We start from the raw sequence: 18,159 nt of genomic DNA on the forward strand, positions 1-18,159 counted from the left end.
GCAGGCTCTTCGTCGACGGGCAGCAAACACAAACACTGACCACGCAGGCTCTTCGTCGACGGGCAGCAAACAAGTAGATAAGCATAAACTAGAAACAGGTGAAGGGCTCAGAAACAACATTGACAAGCACTGTTCCGGTCACTGGGAGGGGGCTATATAGAGTCCGCCCATTTCCCTGATCCCCGGCGCCGCACGGCCTTCTGGTATATGTGGTTCTTCCGTAGGGGACACTTAACAAGGATACGCTTTCTCCTTCTTGCTCCTGCTTGCGCGATCACTACAAGAAGTTGCTCGGGTTCAGTCCCTTCGAGCTTCTGTACGGTCACCCGGTCCGAGAACCTCTGAGTCTGGGTCGGGAAGGCTGGGAGCAATCTCCCAGGAAACCTCCCCGGAATGTATATAGCTACATGCTGGCCTTCCGAAACCAGACCAGGCGATTCAGGAAACTTGCTGAGGCAAACCTGGAAGCCAGCCAGGAAGAGATGAAGCGGTGGTACGACCAGAATGCCACTCTGGTGGAGCTTCAACTTGGACAAAAGGTGTGGGTCTTGGCCCCAGTGGAGCCCTGTGCACTTCAGGATAATTGGACGGGTCCATTTGAGGTTGTGGAGCGCAAGAGTCATGTCACCAACCTGGTGAACTTGCAAACTCCCAGGAACCCTTTGAGGGTCCTACACGTTGACCGCCTTAAGCCCCACTTGGAGAGGTCCGAAGTGGGCATGCTGTTGGCAACCGATGATGGAATGGAGGAGGAGACCGAGCCTCTTCCGGACCTCTTGGTGGCCTCCGAGCGAGACGGGTCAGTGGATGGAGTTAACCTCTCACCTTCCCTGACCCCTGAGCAGCAGAATGATTGCCGCCAGCTGCTGGGGCAATTCTCTGACTTGTTCTCCCTGGTTCGGGGTGTCATGGATTGGTGCGTCCATGATGTGGACATGGGAGACAGCTTGCTGGTGAAGCACAAGGCTTACCATGTGACTGACAGGGTACGAGCCTGCATCAAGGAGGAAGTCTCGAAGATGTTTGCTCTTGGGGTGATTGAGTCCTCCAGTGGTCTTGGTCCCGAAGGCTGCGACGCCGGGAGCCACACCCGAACTACGGTTCTGTGTGGACTATCGAGGACTCAATTTGGTCACGAAGACTGACGCGCACCCCATCCCCAGAGCTGATGAGCTCATCGATCGGTTGGAGGCTGCCCGGTACCTCAGTACGTTTGACTTAACGTCTGGGTACTGGCAGATCACCTTAACTGACGGGGCCAAAGAGAGGTCCGCGTTTTCAACACCTGATGGGCACTACCAATTCCGGGTTATGCCCTTCGGGATGAAAAACGCCCCTGCCACCATTTCAATTTGGTCTATGCAACGGGTGCTTTATTTTCAGCCCACATTTATGGCTGCTTTTTGATTTGCTTTGATGAACTTTTTGGGGCAGACTGGATAATCCCTGCAAATTAGCAGGGTTGCGCCAGTAAAGATGCCACACGTAGAAATAGCCTTGCGCCACCACCTATGCGTCGCATTTACAATGCGGCGCACCGTGATGCAAGGATAGTCAGATGTGTGTCGCATCTTTTGTCGTAAGGGCAGCGCATTGCTGGAGTCGTGTTGCAAGAGCGACGCAACTCAAGCAATGCTCAGGGGCAGCCTATACCTATTGTGCTGCGTCACTCCTTATGGCTGCTTTAAGCAGGCGTAAGGTTTTGATGCAGCGGGGTCAAAAAAGTGACTCAGTGAAAACTTGTAGATTTCACTGCGTCACCTTTACGAGGCTTCCTTGCGACGGAACGCCGACCCTGCATACATTACACCTGACGCAGGTATAATGTAGCGCAAGATTTACAACGCAACACATATCCCTAGATGCATTACGTTGTAAATATGTCGCATAGGAGCGCATTGTTTATGGCACCACTGCATCACAGAAGTGACGCAACCGTGTCGTAGAGATGTCGCAAGGGGCTTGTAAATCTTTCCCAAAGTTTATTTGCAGCCTACACCAATTATTCCTTATGTCAGGGCTGGGTTTATTTCATGAGTGCTGCCCCTTGTTTTTATAAACTAAACTTTATTCAATTGTTTGCACACAATCACTATCTTTCTATTTTACATGCCTTTGCGTTCTTTATGTGCATGTTACCACTGGGAACCGTTCCTAAGGTATGTATTCTGTTTCAGTGGGCCCCTGAGGCACATGAGTCCCGGTGCTACTGCACCTCCTGCCCCTATGGAAGCTACTCCCCTGTTTGTATCAAAGACTCCAAAGAATGCTTATAATCTAGCAGTCTAATCTTGAAGGTGAGGTTATCAGATAAAGATCCACATCTCTCAAACATGTTCAACAACCACCAACCAATTTCATCCTGTTTGGCACTCATTCACATTGCTTAGCTGTTAGCATGTTTTAACTCTTGGCCCAGTGTGGCTTATGTGTTGCGTATCAATGGGGGGACCCAGTAGCCTACCAGACCCGGGTAAATAGTTCAGTACCATAAGGAGTGGTCAGGTAGTATGGAGAGCTAATAGATGCACTTAGTTATTCACATCAAAAGAAAAAAGTTATTTCTGAAAACACAATCTTCAGTTTATTGTGCTTTTCACTGCATCATTTTGCATTAGACCGTACTCAATATGCACAGATATTTACAGTGTGGTGCTCGGGATAGAGGAATGGGAGGAAGGAGTGTGGGTGGGTCTTAAGGGTTTGTGAGGGTAGTGGACACTGACAAAGTGGTGTGACATATACTCATGACATAAACATTATGATCGTAATCTGCCCTAGACAATAGGTCACATGTTCCAAAAAATACATAGCTCAACAAGGACACTGTTATTTTTTATACAGTTGTCCCAGCTTGTACTCTTGTGGGTGTATGTCGACATTTCGACCCCTGATGTTATAGACTAGGTGAGTCCAGCCTTAGGATAGGGTCTTCATCAGGAATGAGGCGGAGCACCAATACTTGTCAGCTTGTTACATGGTGCTGGACAAAATTGGCAGGTGAGGGCTCAGCCGAGCTCCTACTTGTGGTCTTAGCGGCCTAGTATGCTCGTCACACTCAAAAGATGGCAGGTCGAGTCGATCACTGTCATCTAGAATATAAATCGGTACGAGAGAACCAGAGCAGCCGTCTCTGCGTCCAGCGGCGATCAAACACTGTAAATATCAGTGCATATTGAGTACGTATGACATTGTTCTGCATTCTGTTCATCAATTGTTCTTTTTGCCCATGGAGAAGAATGGCAGGCTCGAGATGGTCGGGGTTCTCAGACTGCAGCTTGTGATCTCCAGCAACATCCTTATGAAAGGTGGTTTCAACTGCACCACAGAGGCAGAAGAATATTCTAGAGCAGACTCTGACTCGGATAGATGTGACGTCTAAGTTGCTGGCAGAGATGCTGGGTGACGTATTGTTGTATAGCATTTTAGGACCCTAATGTAATTTTCCCGATTCATGCCCTTATATAGGTATAAATCACCATATCCTTATATAGGCATAGAAATCATAACCATATTAAGACATAGCTCATGCAGTCCTAATACGGCATGGCTACTTCCACTAGTTCCGAAATAAGACAACGATTTCTTGGAAAAACCCGCCTTCAGCAGTCAGGAACTTCCCCCTGCTTGAATATTGATTTATCCAAGAACTCATGGAGTTTTCAAAGAACTGAGACTCTTTGATGACGTTATTATATCCAACCTTACGTCAAACTCGGCACCTTCAAGGTATAAATTTGCCCACACTTGCCCAGGTAAACAAACTGTGGTTTGGAGCAGTTCGACTATCTACCTACACGACACAGCTCGCCGCAGCAAGTGCCGAAGGAAGCCGACCCTCCAGCAGACTCAGTGAGAGAGACGCCGTCTTTTCTCTTGCTGAGAAATCCAGCTCCAGTGTTTCCAGGCTACCCTTGCGGGTTGTTGGGAAATCGAGTCCTGAGAGAGAGATACCAGACCTCCTTCATTCTAAATGAAGGTACGGAGCTGATTAGACCCTAAGGGAAATCTTGGATAGATTCTTGGCAAAAAGAATACTAAACTTAAGCTACATCTCACTTACTTCTCCCTCGTACTAGACCTAGGTTAGGTACACCGGGGTAGGCGTATTTTAGAAGCACCAGTTGAGTACTTTTAGTCCTTATTTATTTAATGTATGTATTCAATGTTATTTTATATGGCTTAGAAACCATACCATGCTTTTCTAGTATTATTTTATAATACTCTTCGTATTGTACGCATTGTACTTTGCAACCAGTATTACGATTGTAGCAATTCATTTCTTCTGTATGAGAAAGAAGGCTGTTCAATAAATATTTTTATTGAAAACGCTGTCTTCCTATTTCTCTACATCTCTGGTGAAACGAAGCATGCACGATTGACTGAGTGAAATATCTATCTATTGTTTCTGCGACTCTAGAGACTCATTTCTTATTCTTGGGAAACAAAGTTGTCATGTTTATGCGGTTGTCAGACAGAAACTAATCCCTTCTTGTTTATTCAAGAAAGTTTCTAGTGGCTTCTGAGCTAGCTAGCACTCACAATTAAGTCTAATATATTTGATAGACACCTAGTCAACCCAAGTGCTACGTCTAATGTATAGAATATATTATTCCAATGCGCAGAGCCTATTGGGAATATAGGAACTATACTACATGGCGCCCAACGTTTGGTAAGGCACTAATTTAACGCTAGATACTAGAGTAACTCAGTCATGCTTTTCACACAGACCCCTTTTTCTTCGTAAAATACTCCAATAGGGGGAACATCAATTACGACGCAGTGTTTACACCGCACTACCATTACAACGCTGGTTTTACAACGCAAGTCGTTACCACAACTTGCGCTGGAGGGCGCTCTAGGCTAAGGAATAGTAGATTTAGGTTGTAGGGTGCTATACTCATCCCGGCAAATGTAAGAAAAACTATTACTTACAAGCTTATAAATAATGGAGTATCATCGAGAGGTGGTAAAGTAATATTTGTTATAGAGGCACATGAATATCGGCAGACAGAGGTATTCTATTCATGGATTCTGTTTCCTGCAGCAAATCCAGTAACACATGAGTTCCACTACTACAAGATAGAGGAAACTCCACCGGAATACATTCCTTTTGAGGACATTGAAATTCCATTAACTTACCAAGATCATCAGCTCTGGTTTAAAGGTACCCTACAACATCAAAATCATATTACCAGGCTTGGTCCACTAGGTAGACCAGGAGCAACATGGCCGGTACTAGCCAGCTATACACCACATCCTGACATTGAAAGAATGACAGGTCCAGAACTGTTAGCTCATCTGAAACAGTTAGTTAAAATACATAGACAGTTCAATATGTCATGCGGACTTTAAAAGTCCAACCTGTTGTAAGAATTCCACAGCACATCCCTCACCAGTGGAACACAAACAAAATTACAACACAGACTATACAATCAGTCATTGGTAAATTGCCCGCAAAATGGGAACAAATTCTGTTCTGATTAGCTCAAAAAATTACTCAAATAGAGGCAGTATTTCCCGACAGCACACCTCTTGAGAAACACAGGATTTTAACAATCTGTTTACTAATGGGGATAGCACCACACGTGGAGGACTGTGACACTTGTGGTACAGTCTTTGCTTCAATCTACACAAAAACACATGGTGTTCCATCTAGAGCGGTAATACCAGACGTCCTAAGACAGATTCAGAATGAATACAGACCAGAACCTGCTTTGAATCTTGGTATGAAGTTACTAAAAGATTTCAAACAGGTCTTGGCTATACTATTAGCTAACATTAAAGGTGAAGCAGCATCTGTGGCAATCCGCCAAAAGCTAAAAGAAATAGATGTAACTGAGCAACCATATGAACTTTCCAGAATTATTTTAAAAATCCTATGAAGAACTAGGTAGAGATAGTTTGGGTGGGAAACCAGTAAAACTACAACTAACAGAAAATCCTGAAAAGGTTTTTATTAAAAATAATCTAACTACTCCTAAAAAGAAATGGGAGAACACTAAGCAGACACTTTCCGTAGAGAAGCGTTCTCAGTCCAGAGGAAGGTCTCCTCAACAGGAGCCCTCTGAAAAGAGGTATAACCTTAGAAATAGGGATAATTTGAGAAAACCTGATAGATATCAAGATACTGATACACGTTCCTCTCGTACCTTTCAGACTTCCTCGCAGCAGTCAGAAAGAAGAGGACGGTCAGAAAACAAGGAAGAACGCGTTAAGTCCAAAGACGATCAGCACGTTCAGAAAAATAAGAAAACCCTATTCACCAAAAAGAAGGTAGCAAGTCTAAATATCAGACATGCCAAGGATCTTGAGGACACAACTCAAGAACGGGGAGTGGGCCCAGACAATGCTGGACAGCGCAGCAGAGGTTACAATAGCTCGCAAGATCCTGAAGGATCATCTGGAGACAGTGGACTTGAATGAATGCATTCAAGTTGAAACTGCAGACATCAGGGTTAGTGTACCCCAAGTTATATGAAGTAACACTCCGGATGGAGGGGGACATAACTAGGAAAAGAAAAGCACTCTTTTGGGAGAAGCTCTCTAAGGGTTATGACATTCTTCTAGCTGAAAAAGACTGGCCACCTGAATTTGTCAGGGTGTGCCCACATGACGAAGATATCATTATGCCAGCCTTCTCAAATCATATTCCAATTCATAAAAAATACACCTATGCCAGAAAATAGGCTGTAGCCCAGGCTCCAGCATTATATAAAAATCACGTAGGATGGGATGAGAATTCTCCTCACCATAAAATCCAGTTAAAAAATCAACCTACTGCACAGAGGCAGTATCCAGTTAAGCAAGAAGCTAAAAAACAGGTCAGGGAGATCTTAGATCAACTTGAATACCAAGGGGTGATTGAAACATGCACCTCGTCAATGAACAATCCTTTGTTTCCTGTCTCCAAACCAGCCAATACATATCGTCTAGTTTTGGACTACAGACACTTAAACTCTTGTTGCAAAACTCTTGCAGTACAAAATGCACACAGTGCAGCACTGATGAATAACATCGTGCGCAAAAAGTATAAAACCACATTAGATATTTCTAACGTTTTTTTCTGTCAAAACATAGCACCAGAAAGCAGGTACTTGACCGCTTTCTCAATAATGGGGACACAGCGACAATTTTGCCGTCTCCCCCAAGGATTCAAGAATAGTCCAGGGTTATTTTCAGCCAAAGTAACAGAGTTACTACAAACATATGATGATGAGACATTATCTTATGTCTATGACATTTATCTTATAGACGATGACTTGGATGTGCACTTGAAAAGAGTGAACACCATAATCCTTGGGTTTGCTTCTGAAGGGTACAAATTCAATTTTAAGAAATCACGAATTGCCCACCTCCACGCCCTATTCTTAGGATACAAACTTTCAAGTGAAGGCAAAAGCCTGGCAGCCAACTTTTTAGAAAAATGTGTGCTGCTCCAACCTCCGAAGACTCTGAAAAACTTACAGTCAATTCTAGATTTCCTGAATTTCAGAACTTACATTCTAAATTTACGCAGAAAGGGTTACACCTCTCTACGAATTAATCAAACCTGATTTCATACCAACTAATTGGACTCAAAAACACACAGAAATTTTGGGTTCAGTGCAAACAGACATGTTAGCAAAAACACATTTACAAACACGCGACAACGTACGCAACCTTGTAATCCGAATTATCCCAGGGAGATGCGGATTCACATACCTAACCTTTAATGAAGGTAAAAAGGTACCAATAGCTTACAAATCACACTTGTACACACAAGCTAAAATGAAATTCACTTCAACAGAAAAAATTCTGACAGAGGTTCAAACTGAGGTAGCAAAAGAGAGAGCCCTTGCGCAGGAAAAACGCAAAATGGTTGTTACACATGTACCTGCCTTAGAGGCAGTGACAAAAGCGAGCATTCCAAATGATAAAGCTTTACATCCTGATGTGGCTCAATGGTTAGAGTGGCAGACACTGATGCAGAGGTCTAGCCCGGGACCAGGGTTCAATTCCTCGCCTCGGCGGGTCTTGGGCTCAAAATTCCATGGACCTGATAATTCTCGCCTCGGTGCTTATTCCAATCATGGAGTCCTACTCTGCAACTCTGGGCAATAGCTTGCTTAATCTCCACAACGGCCCCCACAACGCTAAGGATGCCTGGCCTCCACCTTGGGGGTGCCCAGGAGTGGACACTTCACAGGGAAAGCCAGGATGGGTTCCACAGCGGTATTCGTACAAGCGCCTTGAGACCCTTGCGGGTGAGTAGTGCGCTATACAAGTATCAATTTACATTACATCCGAGAGGGATACAATGGGTTAATTCTCTTGCTGCAACAGACATTTAAAATGTTTTTGACCCCTACTTGAAAACTCATGAATTTCTACAATACGAACACGAATGTCCTCTGCCCGCTGACATTCTGCCTCTAGAACATTACGGATGTATAATTTATACAGAAGGATCAGCACAGCCCGCTATTGGGGGCAAACAAGCTTATAGTGATGAGTGCGCAATTGTTAAAGGTCGCTGGCGCAATGGTAAATTCCGACCCATGGTCACAAACACTCAATCTCTAGGAGACTGTACAGCTCAGCGAGCTGAACTACAGGCATTCAAGATGGCGCTTGAAAATACCGATCGCAAATTCCCCACACTCTAAGGGCCCGATTCACAGAACTAACTTAAGACAAAATCCTAAACTTACTACTTTTGGTATTCACAGAAGTTAGGATTTTGTCTTAAGACAGACTTAAGACAGACTTAAGACAAAATCCTAACTTAAGTCTGTCTTAACTCTGTCTTAAGTCTGTCTTAAGACAAACTTAGGACAAAATCCTAACTTCTGTGAATACCAAAAGTAGTAAGTTTAGGATTTTGTCTTAAGTTAGTTCTGTGAATCGGGCCCATAGTGTGCATATTACTGCGTTCAATCTTACAATGAATACTTGCAGAACTGGGTTCAAAACGGTTTCAAAGATGCAAAAGGTGGCACAATCAAGCATAAATTGCTTTGGGAACAAGTAGTTCTATTACAGAAGGAACTACAAAAGACTCTCGTGATCCATACACTGAGACATCAGCGTGATTGCGTTCACGTTGCAGGGAATTCATTGGCTGATGAAGCCTCGAAGGCAGCTGTGGAAACGGCTTCCGTAGCTGCAATCACTTGTTCAAAAACGAAAATAGACAGCGAAATAATGCAAGCTGTCACTGCTTCAATAAAGGATAGTGGTAAAACACTTCCAAAAGGCTTTCCACTCAAGTACTCATATATAACGAATGCAAATAATGTTCCTTTTGCTCGATTTCCTGGAGTGGGGGATAGGGTAATACCAAACATGGAACATAGATTAGGACTGATCTTAGCAGCACATGAAGGGCTTGCCTCTGCACATGCAGGTGTTTACCCACAGTATCATTGTTAAAGCAAAGATACTGGTGGCCACACATGAGGAAACAGACTCGAAAATATGTTTTGGAATGGTAAATCTGCCAGAAGATGAAAGTCTCACAATAAAACATACTGCACAGACGCCCCTACTAATCTCAGATGAACCACTAGCGTGCATTTACCTGGACCACTGTGGTCCCTTACAAAGGGATGGCAACTATAAATACATCATGGTCGCAGTGGATTCATGCTCAAGATTCATTTGGATGTGGCCTCAGTGCTCGGCTGACGCCCAAACTGTTATAAAAGATTTGCGAGTCTTTATCGGCACATACGCAATTGGCACGCTACATTCTGACCAGGGTCCTGCGTTTAGCTCTCGAGCATACAAGGAGGCCATGGCCAGTTTGGGCGTTGCATTGCAGTACTCAAGTCCATTCCATCCTGAGGGAAATGCGGTAGTGGAAAGCAAAAACCATGACATAAAGTAATCTATAACAGCAAGGGTATTAGGCTCGGGTGACGGGTGGGTCAACAACGTAGTCTTAATAATCTGCCAAGAAATTCTCTGGGTGGAATCACTCCATATGAAATACTTTTTGGTACTAGAATGCTTATCCAGGACCTTGATCGTCGTACTTCAGTGGTGGAACAAAAATCCTTTGATATCAAAGATCATTTGGCTGTTTTACAGGACTTAAATGAAACAAGAAGAAGTCTGAGCAACACAACACAAAAGCCAACGACCACTAAAGAAAAAACACCTGTCCCAGCAAGACCTGTCTGGATTCCTAAGATTGGGGATCTAGTCAGGGAAAAGATCACGGTGAAGAAGGAATTTGGGCCTTCTTACAGAAAACCAGTACCTGTCTTAGAAATCCACGGAACAAGATCAGTGTTACTGCCACCCCTTGCTGGAAGAAAGGAGAACAGAGTTGTGTCCATCGACCTGGTTAAACCACATCATGTGGCCCATAATAAGTAGTAGGCCCAGTGGACTCCAAAGATGTAGCAGAAGACCAAATCTTGCTACAATCCAAGAGGTTCAAACTAAAAGACTCATCACCTTTGATAAGCCTGCAGTAAGAAAAGAAGGACTATGCAATAAAACCACCATGGAACTTGTGCCTCTTGAAACCCAAATAACAGTTCGTCAAGACACTCCCGTCTACAATGATATTGCCTCTGACTATACTAATATGACCAGGGATCAAGCAGCTCCTGCGATTTTGAGTAATCCAGATACAATACCAACAATTGACAGAACTGACTCTGGCTATTTAATCAACTTTGATACGTTTTCTGAGGATGCCAGTGAGCCCGAAACAACGCCAGCAAATAAAACTTTCAGAGAAAAAATAACAGAACTCTTTCATCAACTTGACAAAATATGTCTGGTTTCACCATGGGTTGAATTTTGGATCGTGTTAGGAGTACTTTTTCTCCAACTTTGGCTCATTCTTGTTTTAAGTTTGGGAAAGCTGGTTGATGGAAAATACAGTACAATGGACACAGCAAGTAAGAACATCAACTTGCTCCTGAAACCTCACAAATCTTCTCATCGTGAACAGAGAGACCTGTCATCAGTGAACATCACAGCCATTCCTATACCTGGTGATATAGCATGGGACACAACTGATTATGACATCTATGGCCCGGTGGAGCTGTTGAAGATTCTACGCCAATTTAAGGTTTCTCTGAGTGACTTTGTATCACCCAGCACATTTTCTGATGATTGGGACTTGAGACTGTTAATAACATGATGGCAGATTTGGAAATGTCAGCAAAATTTGAAAAACATGAATACTTAGAAGGTTCATCAGATTATGAGCAAATTTATTGTTTTAATCACTTTGGTCATCATTATTTGCACAAATCTGCAAACCCTAGAAATGTTTTTACTTATAATCAATGGGAACATTGTCCAATGCCACCAAAGGGTAGCTCAACACACATTTTGTGAAAAATTTCCCTACTTTTCAGGCTTTAATGTCACAAATCCAGAAACGTTTTACTTTAAAAATGTAAACAAGACAGGAATGAAAAGTATGTTGACCAATACTAAGCAAATTTATTCTGCGGCCTTTTATGCTCAATTATCCACATTAGGTTTTGACTTTTGGAAAGACAACATTGAGACAAAAACAGTCTGGGGTACAAAAGACTGGCAGGTCCAAGGTTTAGAAGCCTTATTCAGAGCCTGCATCATCCCAGAACAAATTATGTTTTTAAATGACACTGTTCAACAAACATCTTGTCTTGGCATAGCTAAGATAAAGGATTTAAACAAACAGTCCATACCTAAGCCCACACCAGATAGTAATGACACTACAGATAAGGAGGTAGACGTAAACTATATTTTACATCAAAACAGAACTAATCCAAATTGGAAAAAATTGTTAATCTGGCCCACAGACACGAATAACTGTCAAGATAGATTCCTGAACAAAACACAAGGGTTCACAGTGAATAGGCCAGATCCAAGATATATCCAGAGACAACATCCAGGGATAATAACAACGTACAGTCCATTGATTGGCTTCAGAAATCCACACTTCCAGAAATTAAACAACACTTAACTTTACTTAAAGATGGCGTTGATTTGAGAGATTACTTACTAGGACCTCGTAAACCATGTCATAAACGTTTCATATACGCAGGTATATACGCTGCTTATAATGAAGCATGGAAAGTCACGCAAATAGAAACTGCAGAAAAAATACGAGAAATTGATCGTATTAATTTAGCTCTCTCTGTAGTGGACAATGGCTTAACGACTCTGCCCTCTAGAATTTTTTCTTTGGACAGCATAGTATCCTCTGCCATAAAGATAATGGAACAGGACTTGCTAATGTTACAACATGGCCAGTCTCAAATACGTTCTATAATGCTGCTAGGCTGGACGTTACAAAATCTCCGTTCAGGCTACGTGCCATGGCGTCTAATCAACACCACGTCATTGTTTCCTGCATTTAACCTTACAGATAAACAAATCTCTTTGGCACAGAGGGGAACAGACTATACGGTGCTGAGCATAGAAAAACTGGAAAGATTAGCATTAACCGTTTCTGAGAAACCAGCCATAGAATGGATAATACATGGCACATTCACGATTCCAGTGACGATTTTCCAGTTTCAATATTGCTTGAGACACATACCAGCAGGCCTGTATGAAAGGTTGGGTAAAGAATACATTAAGTCAACCTGGGAATTACCCTACACACACACATGTTGGAATGGGGGAAAGGAAATATTTCTTAGTGGGAACAATTGCAAACATTCACTAAGCGGTAAGCTTTTGTGTCAAGGTATTAATTTACATGGAGCCTGTGAGGGTTCTTCAAATAACCTTTTTTGCCACATGCACGGTTCCCCGGCAGCAGTGATAAATCCAATTTTTAGGCAGTGGTAGCTACATAATGTTGAACGATCACAGCTGTTGTGGAATGATGGCAGGTATAGCCTATCTAGTTAGTGTGTCAGCCAGGGTCACTTGTTGTATGCAAGTATTGTTTCCTAAAAGCAAGACAGACGGGGAGTCACCGCTATGGCCTTCACTGAACATCTCTTCTATTGAAATTGATACTTTAAGCAGAATGAAAGCCATTCTTTTACAAAAAACTGTGCCACTGATCTCGTCCAAAGAGACTTTAAATCCGCAAGTTGCAGATACATGCCCTATTATCAACAAACTGTCCAATACATTTTGTAGAAATGTTATGTCGTATCTTAAACATGTCAGATACCAGTGGTATTGTACATGTATTTAAGGCAGTTTTTTTTGGGACTGTTAGCACCCTTTGAAGCAGTCCTAGGCATTTTTCCACATTTTGTGTGCTCTGTGTTTGGCGGCCTGCCTCTCGTCTTGGGACTCGTAGCAGGGATACTATTTTTACTTCTCCTGCTCTGATATGGCAAGTTCAGTTAACAACAATACCCAGATTACAATGGAAAATGCTCTTCTGGCAATGCAGTGTCGTGACCGAATAACACAGATTCTTGGCTTGGCTCGTTTAAGAGATCTGAATACCACATGGTTCCTTTCGTTCAGACCAATCTGGCAAGATTGCATCTCACCTGTTCTGCAATGCCTGTGTAGTGTGTTTATCTAGGGACCTGAATCGATATTTCTATTTTATGCCCTTGTCCGGTTATAAATCAATAATATCCATACAACGGCATAAAAACCCTATTCATAATTCAGTCGTAGCACATGCTGTCACATTAAGCAAGACTACGCCTCCAGCCCCCTAGAAAGCACACCGAGTTCTCAAACAAAACCAAGCCTCCAGCAACCTGGGAAATCCCCATTGCCTTTGTTTTGATTTCGTCCTAGAACTCCTGTAAAGCACTGTAAGAACGGCCAGTTCTTAGCGACATCTTTATTGACGTCTTATGTCCAGCCTTACGTCAAACCCGGTACCTTTCAGGTATAAATATACCAATCCTGCCTTAAGCAAACACACGGTGGTGGTGATTCTGGAGCAGCTATCTTCTTGCCCGAGAGCCCAGCTGATGCGAGAGCCCACGGACGCTGCCCCTCCCTTTTGACGCGCTGAGAAAGACGCTGTCTTTTCTCCTGCCGAGAAAATCCAGCTCCAGCGTTTCCAGCCTACCCTTGCGGGTGACTGGGATATCGAGTCCTGAGAGAGAGATACCAGCCCTCCTGCTTTCTATTACCCAGGTACTGAACTGACTAAACCCTTACAGAGAATTCTTGAGTCAGATTCTTGGCAAAACAAACTTAACTTAAACTGCTACTTACTTACTCTTTCCCACGTATTAGGCTTAGGTCAGGTACACCGGGTAGGCGTATTTAGAAGCACCAGTTGAGTATGATTAGTCAATGTATGTATATATTTGATCTATTTTAAAGTATCATATGGCTAAGAAACCATATCAATGCTTTTACAGTATTATTTTATAATCCTGCTTTTACTGTACGCACTTTACTTTACTATAAGTATTGCAATTGTGGCAATTCATTTCTCTTGTATGAGGAAGGAGACTGCTCAATAAATTATACCTTTTATTGAAAACGCCCGTCTCTCTTTTCTCTGCAATCTGGTGAAACTAAGTACGCACCTTTTGACTGAGTGAAATAGCTGTCTTTTGTTTTCACACGACTCTAGAGATATACTCTTAATCAGGGAGAGCAAAGTTGTCATGTTTTATGGTTGTCAGAAGCTAATCCCTTCTTGTCTATCCAGGGAGGTTAAACTCCTCCTCGTTTATTCGAGAAATTTTCTAGTGACCTCTGAGCTAGCTGGCAAACCTTAAGTCTAATATAGTCAGTAGAGACCTAGTTGACCTCAGTCTATACTGCTGACTATATTATTCCAAAGCGCAGAGCCTATTGGGAATATAGGAACTACACAACATGGCGCCCGACGTTTGGTAAGGTGATAAATCTAACGCAAGACGTTAGAGTAACTCAGTCGTGCTGTTTCACACAGACCCTTTCTCCCGTAAATACTCCAAAGACGTCTGGAGTGGGTCAAAGGTTAAAATCCGCCGGAGCTTAGTAGGAAGAGATTCCTATGTATGGTTTTTGGTTTATTCAACGTTGAAGGATACAGTGTTCCAAAATATTGTGCACCTAATCTTTGTTTCCTTGAAACTTGATCTGCAACAAAAACCTTTCTGTCAGTAAAAATGACAGAAAGTGATGACGAAAGGGAGGCATCTAGAATAGCAGCTCGACTACTAGAGGATGACACAAGTCTCCTACAAAACGACCCGAATTCTATACTCATTCCGGTCAACATAAGAAAAACTATAACTCTTAAACTTATAGAGAATGGACTAACATCGAGAGGTGGTATAGTCGTATTCGTAATTGAGGCACATGAATATCGGCAGACAGAGGTATTTTATTCATGGATAAACTTTCCAGCAGCAAACGCTGTCACACATGAATTCCACTATTACAAAATAGAGGAACCTCCGGATGAGTACACTCCTTTCAAGGAGGTGGAAATCCCATTAAAATACCAAGAGCATCTTCTCTGGTTTAAAGGTGCCCTAAAACATAATAATCACATCACCAGGCTCGGTCCATTAGGTAGACCAGGAGCAACGTGGCCGGTTCTAACCAGCCGCACACCACATCCTGACATTAATAAAATGTCAAGCGAAGAACTCATGGTTAAAATGAAAGAATTAACACAGGCATATAGAGAGTTGGTTCAATTGGCAATGGAGGATATAACGATCCGCCAGAAATTGAAAGAAACAGATATAGCAGAACAACCATTTGAACTTGCCAGAATCATAGAAAAATCCTATGAAGAACTAGGAAGAGATAGTTTGGGTGGGAAACCGGTAAAACCCCAACTAACTGAAAATCCTGAAAAAATATTTATTAAAAATAATCTAAACACTCCAAAAAAGAGCTGGGATGGAAATAAACAATCCACTCCCAAAGAAAAAAGATTCCAGTCCAGAGGAAGGTCTCCTCGGCGGAGAGAAAGATCTCCGGACCAAGGACACAAGTCTCCCCAGAGGGAGCCCTCTGAGAAAAGATACAACGTTAGAAATAGGGATAATTTGAAGAAACCTGATAGATATCAAGATATTGATACACGTCCCTCTCGATCTTTTCAGAATTCCTCGCAGAAATCGGAAAGAAGAGGACGGTCAGAACACAGGGAAGAGCACGTCAAGTCCAAAGACAAGGAACCTGTTCATCAAAGTAAAAAATTACAATTTCCAAAAAAGAAGGTAGCCAGTATTAAAGTAATCAAACATGCCGAGGATCCTGAGAACACAGCTGAAAAACGGAGAGTGGGCTCAGACAATGGTAGACAGCGCAGCAGAAGTGAGCATAGCTCGTAAGATCCTGATGAATCATCTGGAGACAGTGGACACGAATGAATACATACAGGTGGAAACTGCAGATACCAGAGTTAGCAAACCTCATAAAATATATGAAATACCATTACGTATAGAGGGAGATAAGACTAGGAAAATAAGGGGTCTATTTTGGGATAACCTTTCAAAAGGCTAAGACATCCTTTTAGCTGAAAAGGACTGGCCACCAGAGTTTGTCAGGGAGTGCCCTCATGGCGAAGAAATGATTATGCCTGCCTTCTCAAATCATATTCCAATTCATAAAAAATATACACTTGCAAGAAAGTAGGCAGTAGCCCAAGCTCCTGCATTATACAAAAATCATGTAGGATGGGATGAGGACTCTCCTCCTCACAAAATCCAGTTAAAATGTGAACCAACTGCACAAAGGCAGTACCCAATTAAGCAAGAAGCTAAAAAACAAGTCAGGGAGATCTTAGATCAACTTGAATACCAAGGGGTGATTGAAGCATGCACCTCACACATGAACAATCCTTTGTTTCCTGTCTCCAAGCCAGACGATTCATATCGTCTACTTTTGGACTACAGACACCTTAACTCATGTTGCAAGACATTTGCAGTACAAAACTCACACAGTGCAGCACTAATGAATACCATTTTGCGCAAAAAATACAAAACAACATTAGACATCTCTAATGGATTCTTTTGTCAAAACATATCACCTGAAAGCAGGTATTTGACCGCTTTCTCAATAATGGGCGCGCAGAAATTCTGTCGACTCCCACAGGGGTACAAGAACAGCCCAGGATTATTCTCAGCAAGAGTAACAAAGTTACTACAAATGTATGATGATGAGGCATTATCTTATGTCGTTGACATCTATCTAACAGATGATGACTTGGATACTCACTTGAAAAGAGTGAACACCATAATACTTGGGTTCACAGCAGAGGGTTACAAATTCAACTTTAAAAAGTCACGAATTGCCCATCTAACTGTCCTGTTTTTAGGATATGAATTATCAAGTGAAGGCAAAAGCCTGGCAGACAATTTCTTAGAGAAATGCGGTGTACTCCAAGCACCAAAAACGCTGAAAAACTTACAATCAATTCTAGGTTTCCTGAATTTCGGAAGAACTTACATTCTAAATTATGGAGAGAGGGTTAAACCTCTCTATGAACTAATAAAACCTGCTTTTAAACAAATCAATTGGACTAAAAACACACAGGAATTTTGAGATCATTGCAAACAGATATGTTACAAAAACAAAATTGCAAACTCGCGATAACACACGCAACCTTGTAATCCGAGTCATCCCAGGAAGATGCGGATTCACGTACCTAACCTTTAATGAGGGAGAAACGGTACCCATAGCTTACAAATCACATTTGTGTACAGAAGCTGAAAAAACATTCAGTCTTGCGAAAAACATTGTACACTCGGTTCAAACAGCTGTAGCAAAAGAAAGAGCCCAAGCCCAAGGCAGACAGATTACTGTTTTAACAGCAGAATCAGCCTTTGAGGCATTAACAAGCCCACGTAATTTAACTACTGTGGCATTAGATCCAAAATGGATACAATGGGAAAATTCTCTTGCTACAGATAAAGTGAAATACTATTTTGGCCCGAACATGAAAAAACTGAAAGATCTAACATATGAAAAAGAATATCCTCTGCCAATCGAAATTCTGCACCTACAACAGTACGCCTGTGTAATATATACAGACGGATATGCACAACCCTCAGTTTGGGGAAAACAAGTCTATAACGCTTTGTGCGAGGTTGTTAAATGCCGGTGGCGCGAAGGTAAATTGAGACCACTGGTAACAATGTCACAATCTGTAAAAGATAATTCAGGTCAACAAACTGAATTAATAGCCTAAAAAATGGCTCTCGATATTGCCGATCGCGAATTCCCGACACTAATAGTGTGCGATTCGCATTACTGCGTCAAATCATACAATAA

This window comes from Lissotriton helveticus, chromosome 1_1 (assembly GCF_964261635.1).
Source record: "Lissotriton helveticus chromosome 1_1, aLisHel1.1, whole genome shotgun sequence".
NCBI lineage: Eukaryota > Metazoa > Chordata > Amphibia > Caudata > Salamandridae > Lissotriton > Lissotriton helveticus.